The 24335-nt window shown below is 43.1% G+C and overlaps 1 protein-coding gene and 1 pseudogene across 1 annotated transcript in view; both read right to left on the bottom strand.

Moving 5' to 3' along the window:
• Positions 1-24335, bottom strand: part of LOC135058237 (C-type lectin domain family 7 member A-like) — a 115340-nt gene that overhangs the window by 46259 nt on the left and 44746 nt on the right. The window lies entirely within an intron of this gene.
• On the bottom strand, positions 11219-11337 carry LOC134896827 (5S ribosomal RNA; annotated as a pseudogene).

Genomic DNA, 24335 nt, shown 5'->3' with positions numbered 1-24335 from the left:
TTTAAATAATGACAGAAATTCTCCAAAGACGCTGAATCCCCTCTCCAAATGAAAAGTACATCGTCAATGTACCGCCACCACTGGACCAGGCTCGACCCCCAACCATGCCCACCCCAAACCGAGGTGTCCTCCCATCTGGACATGAAGAGGTTTGCATAGCTGGGGGCGAACCTGGTCCCCATGGCGGTACCGACCTCCTGGTTATAAAACTCGCCATTGAAATTGAAATAGTTGTTTTGCAAAATAAAAGATATGCCCCGAAGAATGAATTCTTGGTGACTTTCTTGTAATTCTGTGTCTATCAGGCTAGTTTTGACCGCCTCTAGACCATCTGAGTGTTTGATGATCGTATATAACGAAGTGACATCCCCTGTCACCAACCACATGTCACTTTCCCATTTCACCTCCTTTAATTTATTAAGCACATCACGTGTGTCTTTTAGGTATGAACGACCCTTCGTTACTAACGGCTGTAATTGAAAATCAATATAATGTGACATATTGGCAGTGATTGAGTTCGTACCCGCTATAATAGGGCGTCCAGGGGGGTTCTGTTCATCCTTGTGCATCTTCGGTAAAAGATATAGCACTGGAATTGTGTATTCATTATGAATGAGGAATTCAGAAGTAGACGTATCAAGTGTACCATTATTTACATATTCCTTGATCAACCCTTTCAGATTATTGAGTACTTTGACTGAAGGATCGGCCCTTAGTCTCCTATAGGTAATGCCATCCTTCAGTTGACGCATAGCCTCGTTCTCATATAAATTCCTGCTCATAACAACAACCCCCCCCCCCCTTTATCTGCCGGTTTAATTATGATAGACTCATTTTTCTGTAGTCTATCCAGAGCATCTCTTTCATTTTTGGTGAGATTGTCTGTGGGCCGGAAGGTTGTTTTGCAAGGCACGTATTTCCTCACTAACTATTTTTTGAAATGACTCCACGAAACATCCCCTTACGTGACTCGGGTTGAAATGTGATGGTTTTTTAAACACTTTTTCATTCTGGTTTTGTGTGGGCTGATCATTTTTTTCACCAAAAAAATTTTTCAAAGATAATTTACGTACAAACTTCTGAATGTCAATGAATTAATTGAAAAAATTGATCTCATTAGAGGGGCAAAATTTCAAACCTTTCTTTAAGACTGAAATTTCGTCATCATCTAAGTCATAATCACTCAAGTTAAAAATCTTTGTGATGACTTCTTCAGTTGGTTTGACCGATTCCTTTCTATTTGTAATTTTTATGGCAGATTTCCTTTCTCTTTTTCTGTGACCCCCTCTCTTACCTCGTCTACATTTGGTATGTGATTTTACTAATAATGTTGATTTTGAGGCCAACGTCGATTTCTCCAATTGTCCCCTCCTCTCTCTAAAAAATCCCGTGTAGATCCCTGCTCTATCAATGCATTAAATCTATTATTGGTGCGTAATGGAGTAGACTGAGTCTCCCATCGTTTGGGCCAGTTGGAATTATGTGTCCCATTCTTCCGTTCTGGATTAAACATTTGCGTGCGATCCAGATACCTCCCTTTTTGTGTGGATTCATGAAATCTTTTATTGAAATATGGATGTCTATTGGGAGTAATGACTTCATCATCAAAGTCATGCTGCCCTCTATTCTTAAACTGTATCTTATTACTCTTTTCAACTAAAGAGTGGTTATTTTGATTATATTTATTGACCCTCCCTTTTTTCCACCTTTGTGGAACAAACACTTAGCAACTGTGTAAATGTTAATAAGTTAACCAATGCAAGTATTAACCCGTGCAAGTTGTACCCTGTTTTGAACTTTCCCCAGGAGTGTGATCAAGAGGACGAATCGGCAACAATATCGGCGCTCTCTCTAGCAGCCACCATAGCGGAGACAACAGTAGGCACGTCTCCCCCGAGATTAGTAACAAAGGCCCCTAGCGGAGGGACAGGTGAGGTCGTATCAACGGGTAAGTACGGCACCATACACTATGCTGAAACCATTTCGCCACAGGCTATAGAATCTACGCAGAATGATCTTATTAGGCTTAATCCCGTTAGGGTAATCTCAGTTCCAAATGGGAAAACAGACACTACAGGAGTCACTCCCATTAGGAACATTGCCATGTATAGCCTATTTTCCCGAATGGAATTAAGAACCATAGTGTCTGAATTCCCTGACCCTAGGAAAGACTTAGTTGCTAGCCAGAAATACATCAGAGACCTAGGGAACACTTTAGAGCCCAATAACAAAGACTGGCAGGTATTGCTGAGGGCTTGTTTACCCTCCAATGTCGACTCGGCTCAATTTTTAGCTGACTGTGGATTGGATCAGGATGTACCTCTTACAGATGTGTACAACCAAGACAATGTAAAAAGGATAAGTTTACAGTTAAAGGAGTATTTTCCAGCTGTAGTTAAATGGAACAAGATTTTTTCCATTAAACAAAAGGAGTCAGAAACAGCTGCAGAGTATTTTCATAGGGCATTATTAGAAATGGCTAAATACACAGGCATAGAGGACATTAAAACAAACATAAATCATCGAGAAGTAGCAGTATCTGTACTAATGGATGGTTTAAAAGAAGCATTAAAGACCAGGGTACAGACCACGCAACCATGTTGGCGAGGTCTGTCGGTGGCTACTTTGAGAGAGGCTGCTATTGATCACGATCGGAATATCACCAGACACAGGGAATTACAAGGTGATAAATTAATGGCCGTAAGTATACAGGCCCTGACCACAAGGCAGCCTTTGTATAAATCACCAAACCCTGTGGGTAAGTCAAATGTGGTAACTTGTTATTCTTGTCATAGACAGGGACACATGGCACGAGACTGTAGAGTGAAAAATTCACAAAACTCATACCAACCCCCTAGACCACGACATGACACACGACATTGGGATCAGGGTCCGCAGAAACGGAGTTATGAGCCACATACAGGGGAAACAAAAAGATATCCCCCAAAAGGAGGCTGGCAAGCTTCTGGCAGTTCCCAGTTAACCCCTTCACAAGAAGTTGCTGCCAGCGGGATTCAGGGAGGTCACCATACCCAATAGGGGTGTGGCCATACCTGTAATCTGCAGCCAGTAAAATTGATTGCAAATCTTGGAAGTGAACCCGAAATTGCAATTAATGTAGCTGGTAAATCATTAAACTTTCTTGTAGATACGGGGGCGGCCAAATCAGTGATAAATTCGACAGTGGGCATGAGAACCACTGGTAAGACAATTCCAGCCATGGGAGTAACGGGAGTAGTCCAGCACTACCCTGTTAGCAAACCAGCCGAGATTACAATAGGGCCTTTACATACCAAGCATTCCTTTTTGCTGGCTGCATCGGCACCGACTAATCTCCTGGGAAGAGACTTATTGTGTAAAATGGGGTGCGTCATTTATTGTACTCCTGAAGGTGTATTCTTGGACATACCTGAGAATCACGCTCAGGAAGTGCGAGACATGTTAGACTCCCCATCAAAATTAATGTCACATACCATTATGACAAATAGGACTCCATCCCAAGTAGAAGAAATTACATCCCAGATACCAGAGTCACTTTGGACTAAAGATGGACAGGACACTGGATTAATGGCAAACGTAGCTCCGGTAGTTGTACAAGTAAAAGATGGTAGGATAGCTCCAAAAATCCCACAATACCCTCTGAAGCCAGAGGTGGAGTTAGGAGTGTATCCCTTAATAGAGCGCTTGCTACAACAGGGCATTCTGGTAAGAACATCCAGCACAGCCAATAGTCCCATCTTCCCTGTGAAAAAGAGTGGGGGGAGGGGTTACCGGCTAGTGCAGGATCTAAGGGGGATTAACAAAATAGTTGAGAGTCAGTTCCCCGTAGTGCCAAATCCAGCTGTCATCCTCATGCAAATCCCTCCCACTGCGAAATTTTTCACTGTTATTGACCTCTGCTCCGCTTTCTTTTCGGTACCTCTGCACCCTGACAGCCAATATTTGTTCGCATTTACATATAGAGGAGTCAATACACATGGACTCGATTACCACAAGGTTTCATAGACAGTCCAAGTATATTTTCCCAGGCTTTGCATGATTGTTTACAGTCTTTCCAACCAGAGAGTGGATCAGTATTGATACAGTATGTGGATGATTTACTGCTGTGTTCAGATTCATTGGAAGCGTCCCTGAAGGATACGAAACAGCTCCTGTTTCATCTTTCAGACACAGGACATAAGGTTTCCAAAGACAAGTTACAATTATGCCAAACTAAAGTAAAGTATTTGGGACACTGCCTAACACAAGGACTGAGACACCTGACCGCTGATAGAATTCAAGCAATTAGAGACATGACTCTGCCACAAACCCAGCAACAGATCAGAACGTTTTTAGGAATGTGTGGGTATTGCCGTAACTGGATCCCAGGATTTTCCATTCTAGCGTTACCTTTGCAGGAGATGGTCTCCTCAAACAAGCCTGATCGGATTTCGCATACAGACGAGTCCGAGATGGCATTTAAGAGACTTAAACAGTGCCTAACGCAGGCACCAGCATTAGGTATGCCAGACTATGGGAAACCCTTTGAGCTGTACGGAACAGAAAGTGCTGGTTGCGCGGCAGGCGTCCTAACCCAAAAGCACGGTGATGCCAGCAGGCCGGTAGCATACTACAGCGCTCAGCTAGATACGGTAGCGCGATCCCTCCCCACATGCTTGCGAAGCATTGCTGCAATAGCATTGCTAGTAACGAAAAGCGAAGATGTAGTGCTAGGTCACAATCTCACAATTCATACACCACATGCAGTGTCAGCCTTGCTAAATTCTGCCCAAACCAGGCACGTCTCATCAGCGCAGTTTACAAGATGGGAATTGGCACTAATGGCCCCCGTAAACATCACCATAAGGAGATGCAGTGCATTAAATCCTGCAACATATCTCCCAGGTGTGCCTGGACAGGCACAAAGGGTGGAGGATGAGAGTGGTGGGGAAGGAGGATTTAACACAAAGGAGGACACACATGATTGTATGGAATATTTGACCCAAAATTTCACCGCAAGTCCTGACATCAGTGACAACCCACTGGAAGATGTAGATCTTACCTTCTACACGGATGGTAGTTGTCACAGACAGTCGGACTCGGGAGACTTGTGTACTGGATATGCAGTCGTAGATGACCAAGGCACCATAGAAGCTGAACCGCTAGGCCCACCTCACTCAGCCCAGGTTGCTGAACTGGTTGCCCTAACCAGAGCATGTGAATTGGCTAAGGGCAAATCAGCCAATATCTACACCGACTCTAGATACGCATTCGGGGAAGTCCATGATTTCGGAGCCCTATGGCGCCTCAGAAATTTCATGACGGCAGCTGGTACACCGGTAGCGCATGCAGCTCACATCAAAAGGCTTCTAACAGCGATACAGGAACCCAACAGAGTGGCTGTTATCAAGTGTAAAGCACACACATATAGCCAGGACCCAGTATCACTTGGTAACAGCCGAGCAGACGAAGCTGCTAAGTTAGCAGCTGGTACCCCCAGACAGACAGACACCACACAACTGATGGTATTTAATACCATCAACACACAGAAGCTGTGTGAAATGCAAAATTTGTGTTCCACACAGGAAAAGGCAGTCTGGAAGGCAAAGGGATATGGCCAGGATTCCTCAGGACTCTGGACGGATGGACAAGGTAAACCAGTGGCCCCCAGAGCCTATCTTCCATGTTTAGCTGAGGCAGCTCACGGGCTGACTCATCTGGGCAAGGAGGGAATGTGCAAGTTGGTAAGAGCATATTGGTGCGCCCCAGGATTTTCATCTCATGCGAGTAAGAGAGCAATGTCATGCCTTACCTGCTTGAGAAAGAATATCAGAAAGGCAATACCAACAGAACCATCTCATATCCCACCTACAGGCGGCCCTTTTCAGGTAATACAGATTGACTTTATACAATTACCCCCTTGTCGAAATTTGAAATATGTACTTGTTTGTATAGATGTATTCTCAAATTGGGTCGAAGCATTTCCTGCGGCCACAAATACCGCTATGTTTACTGCTAAGAAAATTGTGCAGGAATTTGTATGTAGATATGGTATCCCTAGAATAATTGAAAGTGATAGGGGTACCCATTTTACAGGTGATGTCTTTCAAGGAATGTGTAAGTTAATGGGAATTGATAGCAAGCTGCACACTCCATACCGTCCACAGGCGAGTGCGAAGGTGGAAAGAGTGAACAGCACTATTAAAAATAAACTGAGCAAAGTTATGGCAGAGACAGGATTGACATGGCCAGAAGCTTTACCCATTGTACTATACAGCATCAGAACCACTCCCAGGTCCCCTCTTAATCTGTCTCCCTTTGAAATCTTGTTTGGTCGACAACCGCATGTTATGATTAACCCTCAGGATGATTTGAAGTGTAACAATGAAGTGACTGTAAAGTACCTGGTTAATATGAGTAAACAGCTAAGGAATCAAAATGATAATTTGAAGTTAGTGATTCCTGATTTACCAGATAGTAATTGTCATGACATTGAACCTGGGGATTATGTAATGATATGGAATTTTCTACGCTCAGGTTGCCTTATTGACAGATGGGAAGGACCATACCAAGTCTTATTGACTAGCACTACAGCATTGAAAGTTGCAGAGAGAGAGACTTGGGTTCATTCGTCCCATTGTAAGAAGGTTGTTGATCCAGAGAGGTCCTGTGATAAGGAACAGACGGTAGAGGAAGTTGTATCACTGGAGTGTCTGTTCCAGGAGGACTGAGGCGGCATCTGAGCATTGAAGATCACAAGATCAAAAGCAGTTGTCGATTCCCTGTTCCCTTTTATTGTTTTTCTCCACTTCCCATCCCCTCTCCCTCAACTATTTTTTTCCCCTTCTCATTCTTCTCCGTTACCTCCTATAAGATGGACTTGCCCCAAGAGACTGTGATCCGGATTTTCCTGTTGACCATGATGTTGACCAGAGCAGTCTGTTCCGGCGAGAGTACCATGGAGGTCGAGAGATGTTCTGGAATGGGTTCTGATGACAAAGATGGAGGCGTAGTTTTCCAAGAACAACTTAACCAACAAGTAAAGGCGAGTATCAGAAAACGATCCGATAGCATTGACAATAGAAGGAATTGTGAAGGATTGTTAGCTGAAGAAAACTGTATCTGTAGGCTCTGTGACAATGTAGTTGAGGATGGGTGCATTAAGAAATGCCAATCCAGTTTTAATATCCACATGGACCGGCATCCATTGAGTGACTATCACTCCTTAGTGGGTAGTGTGTTAAATCAAACAGATTGTTGGGTATGCTCTCAAGTACCTCAAGGTCATAGCAAATCAGGACTAGTACCATTCCCTTTAACGGTAGGGGAGGTACTTGAGCTAAAGGGTGGGAGGCCGGTGGACAGGAGGTTCAATATCTCCAGTCCTCCTAGTTTGAAGCTCCACCAATATCATGTGGATAGATCCCTAATATGTTTTAACATTACCAATCCCCGAAAGCCGGGAAATTGGGAAGTGTCATGGAGTAACCAAACCATGTCCTTTTCATATAGAGCAGATAGAATGCCTACAGATACAGAGCTTATACGCCACATAGCCAGTAGAGAAAATCTTTCCTATATAGGTATACCCTAGGAAGTAGGATTACGAGAGTTGGAGAGGTATCACCAGGATACTGTGCACATATCGTGCAAACTGATACATGTACTAGACAGATGGGAGAATTAGGTTTAGGAGATTTCACATGGAAGATGTGTAATATGGTTATGTCCTACTCCGTCCCATATGTTCTCCCCGATGATGCATATTTCATATGCGGGAGGAAGGCGTATAAGTGGCTTGCCCCAAACTCTGAAGGATTGTGTTATATTGGAAAAGTACTGCCTGAGGTAATGACTGTATCACATGCCAAAATGAAAGATATACACCGTGGTGCCCAAGCTCCTTATACTCACACCCACTACGAGCACGTATTTAAAAGGCAGCTGACAGAAAGGACAGAGCATTCGGCCTCTGACATGATCCATGAATCCACCGGGATTCAGGTTCTACTTGCGTTAGATTTCACCCGCACCGCTAGAGGAGTGATGAACTATAGATATATCTCTGCGCTTGCAAATTTGTTAGACAATATCACAGAAATGTATGATGACACGTTTAGGTATACTGGAAGAGAACTTCAAGCTTATAAAACAGAACTGGTTCAGCATAGAATGGTTCTTAATTATCTCACAGCAGTGACAGGTGGATATTGTGTCACACTGGCAACGCAGTACGGGGTGAAATGCTGCACATATATAACGAATAGTACCGAGGATCCGGTCGAGGTCATAGACCAAAAGATGGACGATATTCTCCAATTAAAGTGGGAATTTCGCAGGAGACACAATCTCACCCTTGCTGCTGTGGGTAATGAGATGACTGGTTGGGTGTCATGGTTGAACCCGCAAAATTGGTTCTCTGGTTTAGGAGAATGGGCTCAAGGAGTCATAATGGATGTGGGGAAGTTTCTTCTATGTATCTTAGGTGTTGTCATATCAATTGGCTTGATATTTAGATGCGGTCAGGCTTTAATGAAGTGCAAACGTAGTACCAGGGTAATGAGTCTAAGGAGTGAGGAAATTGTAATTCCAATGTATTTGATTTATGACCCAACGGTAGAAACAATGATGTGATGAAAATGCGATTATACGGTCCGTTTCTTTCACCTGTTTTTCCGGTTTCTCCAAGGTAAAAAGACCCACTTTGACGAGGAAGTTGATGATCCTGTATACAGACAACTGATGGATTAAAGAAGAAGTTTTGACAACCTTATACACAGATATTTGATGAACTATGCCATAGACCCCCAGTTTCCCTAGAAATTTTTAATTTACGCTAGCCCAACACTTTTGTAAGTCTATGGACATTGACAAAGCTTTTGCTCGCACTTGTTGGCAAAAGCCCAAAGAAGACTGCATTCAACAGACACCGAACAAGACTTCAACCGACAAATGTTCATTAACCTGACATAGAATACCACTGCATTTACCATAAGTGTTCTTTATCTTCATTTCTACAACCCTCAGGTAATGACACACATAGTCGATAGGGAATACAGGCACAGATATCAGCAATCACATACCTCCCCCATTCATGTATCATCAACTAAAATGTGCTCCCCCATTTTGTTACAACCACAGCCGAAAAGAGCTCGGTAAAGTTTGACAGCCCATCCACAGACCCTTAATACGGGATAAGAAGGAATTCAAATGTATACTTCGCAATACCTCGAAGCTTGATTTAAAACACGTACGGCACGATGATACATGACCCCCCAAACATGGATTCATACACACATGCTTCTGCTATCTCACTAGGTCATACCCTTTTCACACCTTCTTCTCTCCTCCCTTACCCAACCATGGAAATGTATTTACACTTGACATATATTTTTCTCTTTTTGAAATGTTTTAGAAAGTGGCAGTTATTGGTGACTGCCAAAGGGTGGACTGTCAAAGTCAGAAAAATATCACGATGCACACTACCATATTTGCACCTCATACAGGTCCGCGCTGCGCGTGCGTGCGCTCTCCCGTGCGTGCGCATACCCGCTGTTACGTGCACCCGCAGGCGCACGGTATGCGCATTTACGGTAGAGTTTCTGTGTGCCCAGCGTGCGACTCAATCATTACATATTTTAACTATATAATGTATCTTGTAGATCATGGTCCCTTTGATAGATTCTGAAAGTTTAGTTAATATAGCATGTTCATGGACAAAGAGATCCCTCTTTGTTTGATACGAAGGGTCAGACATGGGTCATACAGTGGTGTTTAGTATCCATCGGAAGAGTATTTAATTAGCAATATTCCGGTGTTGGTTTGAAGCGGATTAATCGCTTGTGCGAATAGTTATGGACATAAGAAGTTTATGTCCATTTACTATTATTTGCACTTACTTATCCATGCGGCGGGAAACCTAGTTTCCCACCCACCTGAGCAGTTGGAAATAGACACAGCCCACCTGTATGAATCAACCTATGACCTTTTGTTATAATGCGAAGACGAATTCCTGTGTCCAATGAACAATGAGATTGTAGGGACCATTGAATTGTATTGTGTGTGGGGCATAAATAGACAAGCCGATCGTATCCAGTGCACTCTCTTCAACGGTTCTCATCACTGATAATCGGGAGCTGGATATTCGGAAAGGCGCATGCGATCGTTCCCCTTGTGCGTAAGTTTTCTCCGCAATCATATTGTCTTTATTGTTATTGTGAGCCATATCTCTCTCTCTCTCTCTCTCTCTCTCTATCTTCCTCTTTCTCTCTCATTTTCCCTTAAACGTAATTGTATTGCATTGTATTTTCTGTGTAGTTATCTGGTAAGTTAGTCTGTGTTATATTGTAGTGTATAACTTGTATTGTATTATTCTTTTTCAAGTATAACATTCATATAAGGCGTTAGACCCTAAGCCCGGTATTTGTGTATTTCTTATAGTGTTAAGTATTCTCAGAGCGTCGGTGACGCTCGAACAGCTTTTAAGTTAATAAGGTTACACTGTGTTGCATTTACACCCTATCACTACACTAAGGTTTTACTGCATAATACATTGTTCATGGTTTACATATAAAGGTTTAACATTGTGAGCGTCTGCGCCGCTGGTGATCTCCTCGTGGTCCCGAGCGTCCGCTACGCTAATAGCGAACCATTACGTTAGTCGGCATCCAATAGCGTGTCTGCCTGTGATCTCTTGGCCGTGAGAGAACGTGACGCTTGAGCGTCTCGACTACGGCTAAGCGATTGCTACGCAACGTGCGTACCCTTACGGTACTCCATACGTCAATAGCGTACAGTGTTCTTAGACCTCTTAAAGGGTTTTAAGTAAGATAAATATTTAGCTTTATCAATACAGAGATAGCCTATAATCCCCTGACTTCATGCCAAGCATAAGGAACATAATGATTACAAGTGCAACCAAGGTTCCAAATGTATTTGTTCAGCATTTTAAGATTAAGGACAGGCCAAAATGACCCTTTTGTCTCCCGAATTTAAACCAGGTATGAGTAAAAACTTTGTCCTCGTTTGCAAGAGGAACTGACAAGACTATACCTGACTGAAGCAATTTCTGGACTGCTTCTTGCAAAGTCTTGCCCTTCGTCTCTTCCTGAGGTGGGCTGTTCTGAAGAGGAAATCATACCTAGAGATACTGTGTCAGATCTATGTGACCTGAAGAAGTTGGCCGCCCCAGCCTGGGGCCCCCAGGCAGAGGCCCACACCATCCGAATGATGGTTTATTTTTCTACAGCACCTGGTATTTCCAGATGGCCTCCCATCCAGGTACTAACCAGGCTCAACACTGCTTAGCTTCCAAACTCAGATGAGATTGGGCCTATCCAGTGAGGTGTAGCTGTAGATCACAACCGGACTTCTGGCAGGCCAATGCCTTACTTGTCTTCCCAGACATGTTGTATTGGCCTTTTTCCTTTCGCACTTCCTAAAAATAAAAAAAGGGGCTGAAATGCAAAATTTTTGGTTTAAAACTGTATGTGGAAGGAACTTAAAAACAACAAATGGATGCACTAGACACCCAAATCCCAGGCGCAAAGTATTATATAAATTAATTCGTAATCACCTGTATTGGATACACACTAGCTGCACAAACTGAGGCTTTGCAAGAGCCTGAAAATCACACTAGAATACAACGAGGAGTGTCTGTGCGCTTCAGTGAATCCAATTCTAGTGATGATAAGTGAGTATTTGCCTTTTCTAATAAAAAACCAAGAGACTTCTTACTCTCTAAAATTTTTACTAGACACAAATCACATTACACTTACATAGACACATTTATAAAAACATATAATAAAATGTATCAGCTCAATTGCTGGTGATTTCAACCGGAATGCATTCCTCAATTAAATATAAATATAAGGCTGCCTTAGCTTGATTTAATTCAAGCTATAGATCTTGTAAAGGTAACCAATTGGTATAAAGCTTTAATTATCTGGTTAATTTTGCCGTTAGTGCCACATTAATTCTCTGTCACTAGATGACAGCTAATAATAAACAAGTATTAATAAATAATAATACAAAAATCTCCACTTTTCCTGTTACTGGCGTCCCAGTGCAGGATTATTCCTTCCTGATGTGATTTTGCCCAATTACATGGGGTTATAATTACCCTTTTCTCGGGAATGTCCTCCGTTTAGGCACTGTAGCATTAGTGCAGGATTGAATATAAAGTAGTGTCTTTAGGAGTTCCCGGCTGTGGGGCAGCGTTTACAAGCACACAATCAGCGGTATAGGAGATTCTGACAAGTTGTCAGTGCTGCACTCGGCAGCATTCAGGGCGTCACAGTGGTGATGTGCCGTATGTGTGGGTATCCACTTTATATCGGATCACGGGAAACGGCAAGTGTCTTAATGTGCCAGTCCTCTGTGCGCGGCTGATGTCCTCAGTACAACGGTACTCCGTGAGCGGCCGTCAATTGACACATACAGTGCAGCAGGGTAGACAGCAGGATTCGGCACAGCACGAACGGCAAGAGCGGTGTGAGCGACCAGAGACACTTCACATATGCAGCGGTTGAAAACCGGTGATGACGTCAACGCGTTTCGTCCCGTCGATTCTCGGGACTTCCTCAGGATTGACTTCTCAATGGGGTGTTAGCTTTTTATCTACCTCTTAATGAGAAGATCAAAATCACCTATGTTTAATTAATTGAAGTCTTAATTGAATGATACTCCGGAGTAGTTTCACTACGGATCTATGTGAAATGCTAAATTGTCCTGATAACCTCTGAACCATTCACAGTTTATCAATAATATCATGAGACTGAACTAAAATAGATAAATAACATAGTTCTCTTGGTTTTGGCGGAATATTGCTAAATTATAACCTTTATTAAATGGGATATAATAAAAAAATATAATAATAATAATAAATCAGTATAATAAAAACTTATTTAATAAAGAATAATAATAAAAAATACTCTAATGCTGAACATAAAACAAAAATATAAATAAAAATAATAGTACATATATACATAAGTGATTAAGTTTATACACCAATATATATATATGTGTATAGAGATCTATATTTAAATCACTATCCATCCTCTCCACATATATATAGGTTTTTATTTTAATATAGAGTTCTGCTACTTCTCCTTAGTTACACGGTTCTGTTTTTATTTGGTTTTTCTTTATATTTAGTTGTAATTATTTGTTTAAAGGACCACTCATGAATTTATATTAATTTAAATTAATTTATCTCTATACATAACTATAATCCATATGGACTAGTTTTGTTCTAATTTAATACCCTGTAGATTTGCTAGATTCTAAAGACAACATATTTCCCCCCCCCAGAAAGATATATTTTAATCACCAACCTAGTCTAATGATGTATAGTCCAATGCTTCGTTTAGACCATTTGGGCTTAAGGTGTCTAACTTAAAAATCCAGGATGACTCCCCTAGACACATCTGACGAAATCTATTTCCCCCTCGTTTTGTATTAAGGAATTGTTCTACAACTGTTAAAGACAGCCCTTTCGGATCACTATTGTGCATTCTTACAAAGTGTCTGGACACGCTGTGTTTTAAAGATTTATTTATAATGTTCCTTCGATGCTCTCTAAATCTAGATTTTACTGATCTTATGGTTCTCCCAACATATTGCAGTGAACAAGGACACTGCAATACGTACACACTATATGTTGATTCACAACTGAGATATTGTTTTATGGGAAAACTAATCCCATTTACACTGGATGTCACCGAGAGTGCTTTATTATTAATATGGTTACAGGTCAAACAGATAGGCTTATTACATTTATAGTTGCCGATGGGTTTCATTGGCAACCATGTGTTCACTACAGTGTTAACTTTTTCTACTCTTAATTCGCTAGGTGCCAGAATATTCTTGATATTAATGTTCTTCTTGAAAACTACTCGTGGTTTCTCTCCTATAGATTTGCCTAAAATTGGATCCTGTTTTAAGATTCCGAAATTAGCCATAATAATCTTTTTAATGTCATTAGACTTAGAATTAAATTTTGATATAAATGTCACTGTTTCTGGTGTTTGTCCAGTTGTGTCTTGTTCTGATGTTCTATCTAGATTAGCTATCTCCTCTTGTTTATTACCCTTGCTTCTTCCCTTATCTTTCTTTTCTTTTAGGAGATGGGATCTGTTTAAAGATCTTGCATATATTCTAGACTCATCCAAAAGCTTTTTTGGATATCCCCTAAGTTCAAAATTTTTCATCATAATCTCCACTTGGTCATAAAAATCTTCATCTCTAGTGCAGTTACGTCTCAATCTTATTATCTGATTTTTTGGTATGTTGGTCACCCATGGTTTATAGTGAGCGCTGTTATAATGCAAGTAATTGTTAGCTCCCACAGGTTTGGCATAGTTTGAAGATATAATTACATCATTTTGTGGAAGGAACTTGACCTTTTTGGAGTCTGCTTCTGACTCCAGATATCTGTTAATTGTTTACCAAAAGAATATTTCTTGAAAAGGACAACAATTCAAAAACCTTTCCTAGATTCTGAATCCGCTTCCACGTTTCAGCTGAACTGCTCTGCGAGCAGGTATATTTGGGACTAATGCCTTGGAGGAAATCTATATGAGATTTTTGCCCTTATTGAACAAATCTGCTGCAAATGCATCAGCCCAGACAACCACTGCCTTGCCACTTAAGCCGAAGCCAAGGCTTGGCCCTATGAATGCCCTAAACAGGGAAAGCAAAGATAAAGTAGATCACGTGCATAACTACCTTAGGAGCCACCTCTTTTTAAAAATCCCCAACTGGAAGAAGATAATTAGAATTCCATTTCTCAGGAATTCTAACTTCTTATTGGGCATAGCCCAAACTTCTTCCATGATTTCCGTCAGCTGATCTGACTCTGGACACTCAGGTTTTAGGATGTTTAAACACAGGTGCTTTGGTTTTTAACACAGGCTTCTTCATTGCTTTAATTAACTCAGCTATATTCCAGAGCTGAGACCTACCTCTTTTTAGTATAATGAGGTAGAATAAATTGGGCTTTCATCTTCCGATGAATTCAACAATGTGTAGCCTGTAAATGTGAAGATTTTACTTACCACTGGCTCTGAGAAGCTGCTGCTGGGAATGATACACCATAGGTGGATCTGCGTGGAAAGACTATGGCCCTCATTCCGAGTTGATCGCTTGCTAGCTGCTTTTAGCAGCAGTTCAAACGCTAAGCCGCCGCCCTCTGGAAATGTATTTTAGCTTAGCAGAAGTGTGAACGAACACACACAACAGTCAGCATAATACAAAGTAACATAAAGAGTATCATACAAAACATTGTACATAAACGGAGCGAAGCAGAAGTGAATCATGCCAACAAGAGCTTCACAGTAAGCCAAAAGCAAATATACCTAGGTGTCAGGAGGGGGCGTGGTGTTTGGTGGGTGACTATGCCAATAAATGGACCAAGATTACCATCGAAGCAGTGGGGATGATGAGGTAGAGGCATAGGCTACTCCCACTGTCTCGAATTTGTAATGTGACTGTATGGCCGTTTTTATTGCTGAGATATGGGCAGCCTCGGTGGAGCGCCAATGTCGAGCGATTGAAAGTTTTGTTGAGATAAGGATATGGCCTAGTATATAGCGGTCACCTGGCATTAAATCACCGTAATATAAGTGTAGGAGGGCTAGTCGTGGAGGGGGGGAAATATGGTGGCCTAGGACTAATTTATGAGGTGAAATTCTATGAGGTGGGATAGTGGGCGTCGAGACTCCGTGTAGCCAATGTCTAAGCTGCAAATATTTATAAAATTCCCCATGTGGTAGTAGGAAAGTTTCCTGTATCTGGGCAAAGGGAAGAAGGGCGCCATTATATCCTGTAAAGACCGGATTCCTTGTGTTATCCAGCAATCGAATCTCAAGTCAGGGATCAAGGAGGCTATTCCAGTCAATGATATGGCCGTAGTGGGGAGAGTTATGTAATTTCCACTTTGCACTATCTCCAACCAGGCTTTCCTGGTGGATTGGACAGAGAGAGACCTATTAATTAATATCGTGCCCTCAGATTTAGGGAGTAGCAATACATCGGTCAGGGGTAATGGGGCTATAAGACCTTGTTCCAGTTGCACCCATGATTTATACGTGGGTTGAATATACCATGCCCCTATCTGTGCCAGACGGCAAGCCAGTTGGTATGTGTGCAAATCTGGGAATGCTAAGCCCCCATCTCGTTTGGGTCGAGTCATTGTTTTCCTGGCTAACCTTGTTTTTTTGCCTTTACAAACATAAGACTTAAATATTGCGTTAAATTTGGCTAGAAGGGGGTTGGGTATGAGGAATGGGATGGCCCGGAACAAGTACATAAGTCTGGGAAGGATCATCATTTTTAGCGCGGCTATTCTCCCCAGCCATGATACATGTTGCATCATCCAGTCCGAGACTAGAGTTGTGGATTTGCGCAGAAGGGGGGGGGGGTAGTTAGCGGATATCATATCGTCTAGCTTCGTAGTGATATGGATTCCCAGATATTTGAGGCTTCTATCCTGCCAAGAGTACGAGTAGGAAGCCTTCAGTTCGGACAAGAGGGTGTCAGGTTGTCAGGATTCAGATTTAGTCTGTTCCCGGAGGGGGCACTAGTGGGTCAGTGTTGGAATGACGTATGAGACATGGAGGTTGCATAAAGAGTCCTGCGCTCATGCGCTGAGGTTTATTAAACATAAAAGTCACAGAGAAATGATATAGCAGTGGATGATAACTTAGAACTGGCAGTAACAGATGAAATAATAAGCAGTAACTGAATCCAAGGTAATAATCAAAAGTCTCTGACAACACAAATATAGAAGATAACTTGATGACTGAATGCAAATGGTTTCAAGCAAAACAAAGTCTCTGGTAACAAACGTAGAATAATTTGGTAACTGGATGAAAATGGTTTAAAGCAAAATAAAGTCTCTGGTAACACAAATGAGGAATGAAGATAACCTGATAACTGAATGCAAACAGGTTTGAAAAATATAAAGGTCACTGGTAACTGTGATTGATGCAAACAGAACTTTGGTATTTGTAAGAAGCACACAGTCTCTGTAACATAAAAGTTCTTTTAGTCAAGCAAGGCCCAGGCAGGAGACAGTCCTAACTCAGCATGTTTTTTAAGTGCTGGATGCAATACACAGAATGGAATGCTGGTAACAAGGTGCATAGATTAGGCAAAGAATAACACCTGAGGAGAGTCCCTTACTGCTGTTTAACTGTGGCTGGAGTCTGGAGCAAGCAGGAGAAATGCAGAATGATGTATGGAATGAAATGATGAGAGGAACCACTGGAGGCTGGAACACAGGGAACAACTGGAGGCTGAACACGGGGAACCACTGGAGGCTGGAACACGGGGAACCACTGGAGGCTGGAACACGGGGAACCACTGGAGGCTGGAACACGGGGAACCACTGGAGACTTGACACACCAAATGTGACTCATTGTCCAAGGCAATGTGAATGAGCTAGGAACTGGAGTTTATACAACTTGCTCTGTGATGATAGGATGAATCTCTGTGAGAACACACCCTCCAGGATTGGGTGTCCAGATCAGCTGAGAGTTAACTGGGGCTGGTGATTAACCGGGAGAATAATTCTGTAGACCGTTAATGCAATGCACTGCTGGCTGGGATCAGTAGTGCACCGGTAGTTAATGCTGTTTAACTAGAATCCTCTGTGTACTCCAGGCTGCTGGCTGAAACCAGTGATTTCCAAAAGATAGAACTGGTTAGGTGGAGCACTGAAGACTGGAACTGCTGGGACCTGTAGTTCCACAGGTCCAATTCACAGGGAATGCTCTGAAAACAGAGGACTGAAGCCAGGAGATGCCTGTTCACTGGAAGTGATGCAATGGAGAATGCGGATTCCTGACAGTACCCCCCCTTTTATGGGTGGGCACCGAACACCCACGCTGGAACTTGGAGGATCCTTGAAAAAGAACTTAGGAATACACAAAAGCAGAGGTCCTCAAAAGTCTTCCCAACTGTCATCTTCAGAACAAGTAGACCATTCATGGTCATTTGAGACAGAATTTACTTCCTGGGAGAAGGCATAGCTCGGAAGGATAGAACCCCCCATAAAGTAACTTGAGTCATCATCAACAAACTCACTTTCAGAGTCAGAATCCAGGTCTAGTGTGGTCATGGGAGCCTTTTGTTTAGGAACAATATCTGAGACAACCTGTGGACCAGTGAATTTGAAGTTATATTAGACACCAGTACTAGGGTTAACGGCAGCATAGCCAACACTTACGTCAACAGATGGTAGACTTTGAACTGGTTCTGGAGCTCTCCAATTCCTGTAATTCTTGAAATCTCTGATACATTGATTCAACAGAACCTGATCGTGTTTGGAAAGAGTTGAGTCGAAAAACGGAGAACTGGAAGACTGAGCAGATGTTGAATCTGAGAAGTCAATACTTTTAGAAGTGTTGCTGTAGGATGGAGACACGGAAGTATATGCAACTTTCAAATCTGAAGTCTGAGAACCTTGTCTTGACTTTGCAGCTTGGAAATCTTTAATAGCTTGGTTTAATGTATCCTGATCTTGCACAGACAGAGATGTTGGAGAGGATTTAGCAGTAGACAAACTGTTGACAAATTGGCCAGAATGCCCAGATGACTTTGAATGCATAAACTTTGGAGCAAACTCCTGTTTTACGGCTTCATCTTGGGGTGAGATGCTTAGAGCCTCCATCTGGGTTGAGGCAACTGCAATATCTGCAAGAACTGTAGACTCTGGACATAGCGATAGGAGTTGCTTACTTGAAACACTGGAGAGAACCACACCGGGTTCGGAGGAACTGTAATCGGTAGGAACCGACGACAACTTTGGACAAACTGATGGAACAGGGATTTGTCCAGGACTACTTGAATTGACTTGAACTGTAAGAGGCTGACCTGGACAGACGGATGGGACCGGATTGGGTCCAGATAAGCTTGAACCGGCTGGAACCGCAGGAGTCCTCGGACTGACGGATAGGACCGGATTTGATCCGAGGATGCTGGAATCAGCTGGAACCGAAGGAGGTAGCTCAGCATTGGAAACAGAGCTACTCAGGCTGGCTGGAACCAGAGGAGGCTGATCTGGACAGACGGATGGGACCGGATTGGGTCCAGAAAAGCTTGAACCGGCTGGATCCGGAGGAGTCTTCGGACTGACGGATAGGACCGGATTTGATCCGAAGATGCAGGAATCGGCTGGAACCGAAGGAGGTAGCTCATTGTTGGAAACAAAGCTACTCAGGCTGGCTGGAACCAGTGGGGACTTTGGACCGACGGCTGGAACCGGGCTAGGTCCATTGACACTTGACTCTGTATAGACAGAATCCGGATGTTCTGATGATCCCTCTTGGAGTGGTACTGAGCTGGTAGCACTGTCTGAAGTTGGCAAACAAAAGTTCATGTCTGTATCTGTGGCTTTAAGAATTCCTCCTGGGATCTTGGCCCTGGGTTCCTCACTTGAGGCTGAAACTCCAAAGACCCCTCCTGGGGTTAATAGATCAGACACACTTCTTTGAGTTACATGCCCGGATGCCACTTCTGGAACCTGAACATCAGATACCCCTTCTGGGGTCACAACATCAGATGCCCCTTCTCGGGCTGTAGGCACAGATGCCCCTTCTCGGGCTGTAGGCACATAAACTACTTTAGTTATGGGTAACATAGATAGTCTCTGTTGATTTCTGAACTTGGGATTGGGTCTATTTGTCACAGGACCCCAATCGTAGACTTTTTGGACACTTCTGTCTGGGGTAAAGGAACTTGAAACTGTAGAGGATACGTTGGAAGGTTTGCAGGTGAAAACTCTGTGATGTTGAGACCTGTCACCAACTTTTGAGTTGCGGAAGGAACAGTCCTTAATAAGATGACTAGAACTCCCACAGTAAAAGCAGGGGTGAAGCTGCTTGCGATGGCGGCGTTCAGCTTCCGTGAGTTTGGAGCGCGGGTAGCTCTGGAATCTGCCCTCTCTCTGCATAGGAGGAGAGACTTGAGTTTGTAGGAAGCTTGACACGGAGGTCGCACTAGTCTCAATACATTGAGCAGGACTCTTCACTGTATTTAAAGCACCACCTAGGATTTCTGGTATGATTGGAATGATTCTTGATAGCAGACTTTGAAGTTGTTCCAATAAATAACAAAGAGTGCTTATAAGTTCAGGTTTTACAGCAGAAGACAGAGGAGTCCTGAAATTTGCAAAGGAGGAAGTCGCCCTCTCAGTAGAATCAGTTGTGAAGGGTGTACCATAGGGCTGACTTGAGCGAGGTCCACCTACAGGAACGAATTGTGCAGAGGAAGTTGGAATAACTGGAGCAGGAGTGACTTGAACTGGAACAGGAAGATCAACAGAACTTGGAAGGGATTGCTGCAAGGTATCCAAACGGGTAGACATTCCCTGTAGAAACAGGATCACTTGTTGTTGTGCTGCCTCATAGCCATTGAGTCGTAATACCAAACTCTGGAGTGACCCTGACCCCACACTCTGACCACCGTCCGGGTCCATGGGCCTTGGACAAACTGTCAGGATTCAGATTTAGTCTGTTCCCGGAGGGGGCACTAGTGGGTCAGTGTTGGAATGACGTATGAGACATGGAGGTTGCATAAAGAGTCCTGCGCTCATGCGCTGAGGTTTATTAAACATAAGTCACAGAGAAATTATATAGCAGTGGATGATAACTTAGAACTGGCAGTAACAGATGAAATAATAAGCAGTAACTGAATCCAAGGTAATAATCAAAAGTCTCTGACAACACAAATATAGAAGATAACTTGATGACTGAATGCAAATGGTTTCAAGCAAAACAAAGTCTCTGGTAACAAACGTAGAATAATTTGGTAACTGGATGAAAATGGTTTAAAGCAAAATAAAGTCTCTGGTAACACAAATGAGGAATGAAGATAACCTGATAACTGAATGCAAACAGGTTTGAAAAATATAAAGGTCACTGGTATCTGTGATTGATGCAAACAGAACTTTGGTATTTGTTAGAAGCACACAGTCTCTGTAACATAAAAGTTCTTTTAGTCAAGCAAGGCCCAGGCAGGAGACAGTCCTAACTCAGCATGTTTTTTAAGTGCTGGATGCAATACACAGAATGGAATGCTGGTAACAAGGTGCATAGATTAGGCAAAGAATAACACCTGAGGAGAGTCCCTTACTGCTGTTTAACTGTAGCTGGAGTCTGGAGCAAGCAGGAGAAATGCAGAATGATGTATGGAATGAAATGATGAGAGGAACCACTGGAGGCTGGAACACAGGGAACAACTGGAGGCTGGAACACGGGGAACCACTGGAGGCTGGAACACGGGGAACCACTGGAGGCTGGAACACGGGGAACCACTGGAGGCTGGAACACGGGGAACCACTGGAGACTTGACACACCAAATGTGACTCATTGTCCAAGGCAATGTGAATGAGCTAGGAACTGGAGTTTATACACCTTGCTCTGTGATGATAGGATGAATCTCTGTGAGAACACACCCTCCAGGATAGGGTGTCCAGATCAGCTGAGAGTTAACTGGAGCTGGTGATTAACCGGGAGAATAATTCTGTAGACAGTTAATGCAATGCACTGCTGGCTGGGATCAGTAGTGCACCGGTAGTTAATGCTGTTTAACTAGAATCCTCTGTGTACTCCAGGCTGCTGGCTGAAACCAGTGATTTCCAAAAGATAGAACTGGTTAGGTGGAGCACAGTGAGCTGTGGACTGCAGGAGACTGAAGACTGGAACTGCTGGGACCTGTAGTTCCACAGGTCCAATTCACAGGGAATGCTCTGAAAACAGAGGACTGAAGCCAGGAGATGCCTGTTCACTGGAAGTGATGCAATGGAGAATGCGGATTCCTGACAGAGGGGAGGTGTAAAATTAATAGGGAGTGCCTCTGTCTTTGTGTTATTAAGTTTGTAGTAGGATACTGCTGAATATTCGGACAAGAGTGTGTGTAGCGCCCTCAGGGAGGAGGTAGGGCTAGTAAGTGTCAAAAGGACATCATCTGCGAAAAGACATATCTTATGAGAATGTCCCGAAAATTCCACACCTGTAATCGAGGGCGAGGATCGAATTTTCTCGACCAATGGTTCCATCGCCATGGCAAAAACTAGTGGGGATAGGGTGCACCCTTGGCGTGTGCCATTCGTAATGGAAAAGGGGGATGAGAGTAGTCCGTTCACACACACCCTTGCCGAGGGGAGCGAATATAGAGCCATAATGGAGGAAATAATTCTACCGGTAAGACCAAACTTTCTAAGAACCGCTTGCAGGTATCCCCAGTGGAGGCGGTCGAACGCCTTCTCCGCATCTAGCGAGAGCAATAATAAGGGAGAATCAGATCTAGAGATGACGTCCAGCACATTTAGCACTCGCCTAGTGTTGTCGGGGGACTGTCTGCCGGGGACGAATCCTACCTGATCACCGTGGATGATAGAGGGAAGTAGGGGGTTAAGCCTGTTGGCAACTAACTTCGCATACATTTTCAAATCGGTATTTAATAAGGCGGTAATTGGGCATCATGGTGGAATTTTTCCCCGGTTTAGGAAAAGCTACTACGCGGGCTTCTAGCATCTCCGCTGGGAAGTTCCCTACTGTGGAGGCGTGATTAAAAACTCCGTCCAGGATAGGGACCAGAGTGTCTTTGAAGCATTCGTAGAAATTGTTTATAAACCCATCAGGGCCTGGGGCTTTGTCTAATGGAAGTGAGTCTATAGCTTGGGTGATTTCTTTCTGCGACCATGGTTGGTTTAAAGTCTGCAAAGAATCTAGGTCAAGGGAGGGGAGAGTAACATCTTTCAGAAAGGCTGCTATATTAGCTGGAGTGGGTTGTGGGGTGGAGACATCGTCTTTTAGATTATAGAGGGAGGAGTAATAAGAAGCGAAAGAGTTAGCTATATCTGATGGGTCTGTGATTTTGATATTATTTGAGTTAATGCTATATTTCACCCTTTCCCTAGCATTTTCCCCCCGCAATTTGCGTGCAAGCATTCTACCCGCCCTATCACCTTGTATATAGAACTTTTGCCGCAATCGGAAAAGATTTTTACGTACCTCCGTCAATTCTAATTTATTCAAGTCATCTCTGACCCGGGTCAAATCTCTGTATATTTTCTTATTAGAGGGATTCAGCTTAAGCAAAGCATCAAGGTCTGTAAGCTGGGCTTCGAGTTCTACCTGTTTTTCCCGGGAGGTCCTGCATATATAAGCAGCCGTTTGAATTGACGCTCCCCTAATCACCGCCTTGAGGGCACACCAATGTGTAAATACGGACGGTTCTGCTGGGGTGTTAGTTTCAACATATAGGGAGAGGGCCTGTGCAATAGACCGGTGGGCGTCCGCCTTTAAAAGGAGGCAGTCCCTAAGGCGCCATAAGGCCGGGGAGGACCTCACTTGGTGGGGGTTCCATCAGACTGAGAGGGCAGAGTGATCGGACCACGAGACTGGCAGGATAGAAGCCTACGAAACCTGTTGGAGAGTCCATTTATCTGATATCACTAGATCTATCCTGGAATACAAGCCGTGGACTGGGGAGAAGAACGAAAAGTCCCTGCTAGACAGGGAGGTGTTCAGAATAGACTGGAAATTAGTGGAAATTAATGTTATCAAGGTTAATAATGCCGTAGGATCAAAATTATCCCCAGATTCTGTCATTTTAGCTGTTTTTGTGTTTTTAAAAAAAATCATCCAGATCCAAAACGAAAAGCAAAACCCGAAAGGGTGGTTTTGGCAAAACCAATCCAGATCCAAAACACAAGTGAGGATCCAGATCCAAAAGACAAAACACGAAAAGTGCCCACCGCACATCTCTAATTTATATATATAGATTTTGTGGGTCTAAGAACTATTATGGAGTCTGAAATGTTGGGGAAGTCCTGGCGCCATGCGGACCATATCTTGATCTATAATATCTAAGAATAATTCAGAATACAGGTTCAATACAGAATTAATATAGAATACCAAATTAATAGTAAGTCAGAATACGGGTAGCAAACTCTGAATTGTTTTAGAGCAAGAGAGTAACTTTATGAACTCCAGACCATCAGCCTGTGACAGGGTTATAGTTCTCCAAGCCAGTATTTTATTGAGGGCATTGTGATGAATTTTCCCATGTTCTCACAGACTATGGGAAACTTAAACTGGTACCGAGTAGTTGACGGAGTCCCAGAACAGAGGTACAGAGTATAACACAGTGGTTTTCACCAGGGACCACCTCAAGGAAGTTTGGGCTTTGCTGTCCCCTGACTGGGTCATTCAGTACTAGCACTAAATAGACTTTGAGGAGTAATGAGACAGGAGACTAAGGAGTACAGTATATTTACTGATTGAGATCCAGAGACTTGGAATGCTGGACTGAAAACAGAGCTGCTGGTGACAACCTGTGAATGTTGA

The sequence above is a fragment of the Pseudophryne corroboree genome, chromosome 3 (assembly GCF_028390025.1).
Source record: "Pseudophryne corroboree isolate aPseCor3 chromosome 3, aPseCor3.hap2, whole genome shotgun sequence".
In the NCBI taxonomy this organism is placed as follows: domain Eukaryota; kingdom Metazoa; phylum Chordata; class Amphibia; order Anura; family Myobatrachidae; genus Pseudophryne; species Pseudophryne corroboree.
The sequence above is the reverse complement of the archived record's forward strand: the minus strand, read 5'-3'. Positions and strand labels throughout refer to the sequence as shown.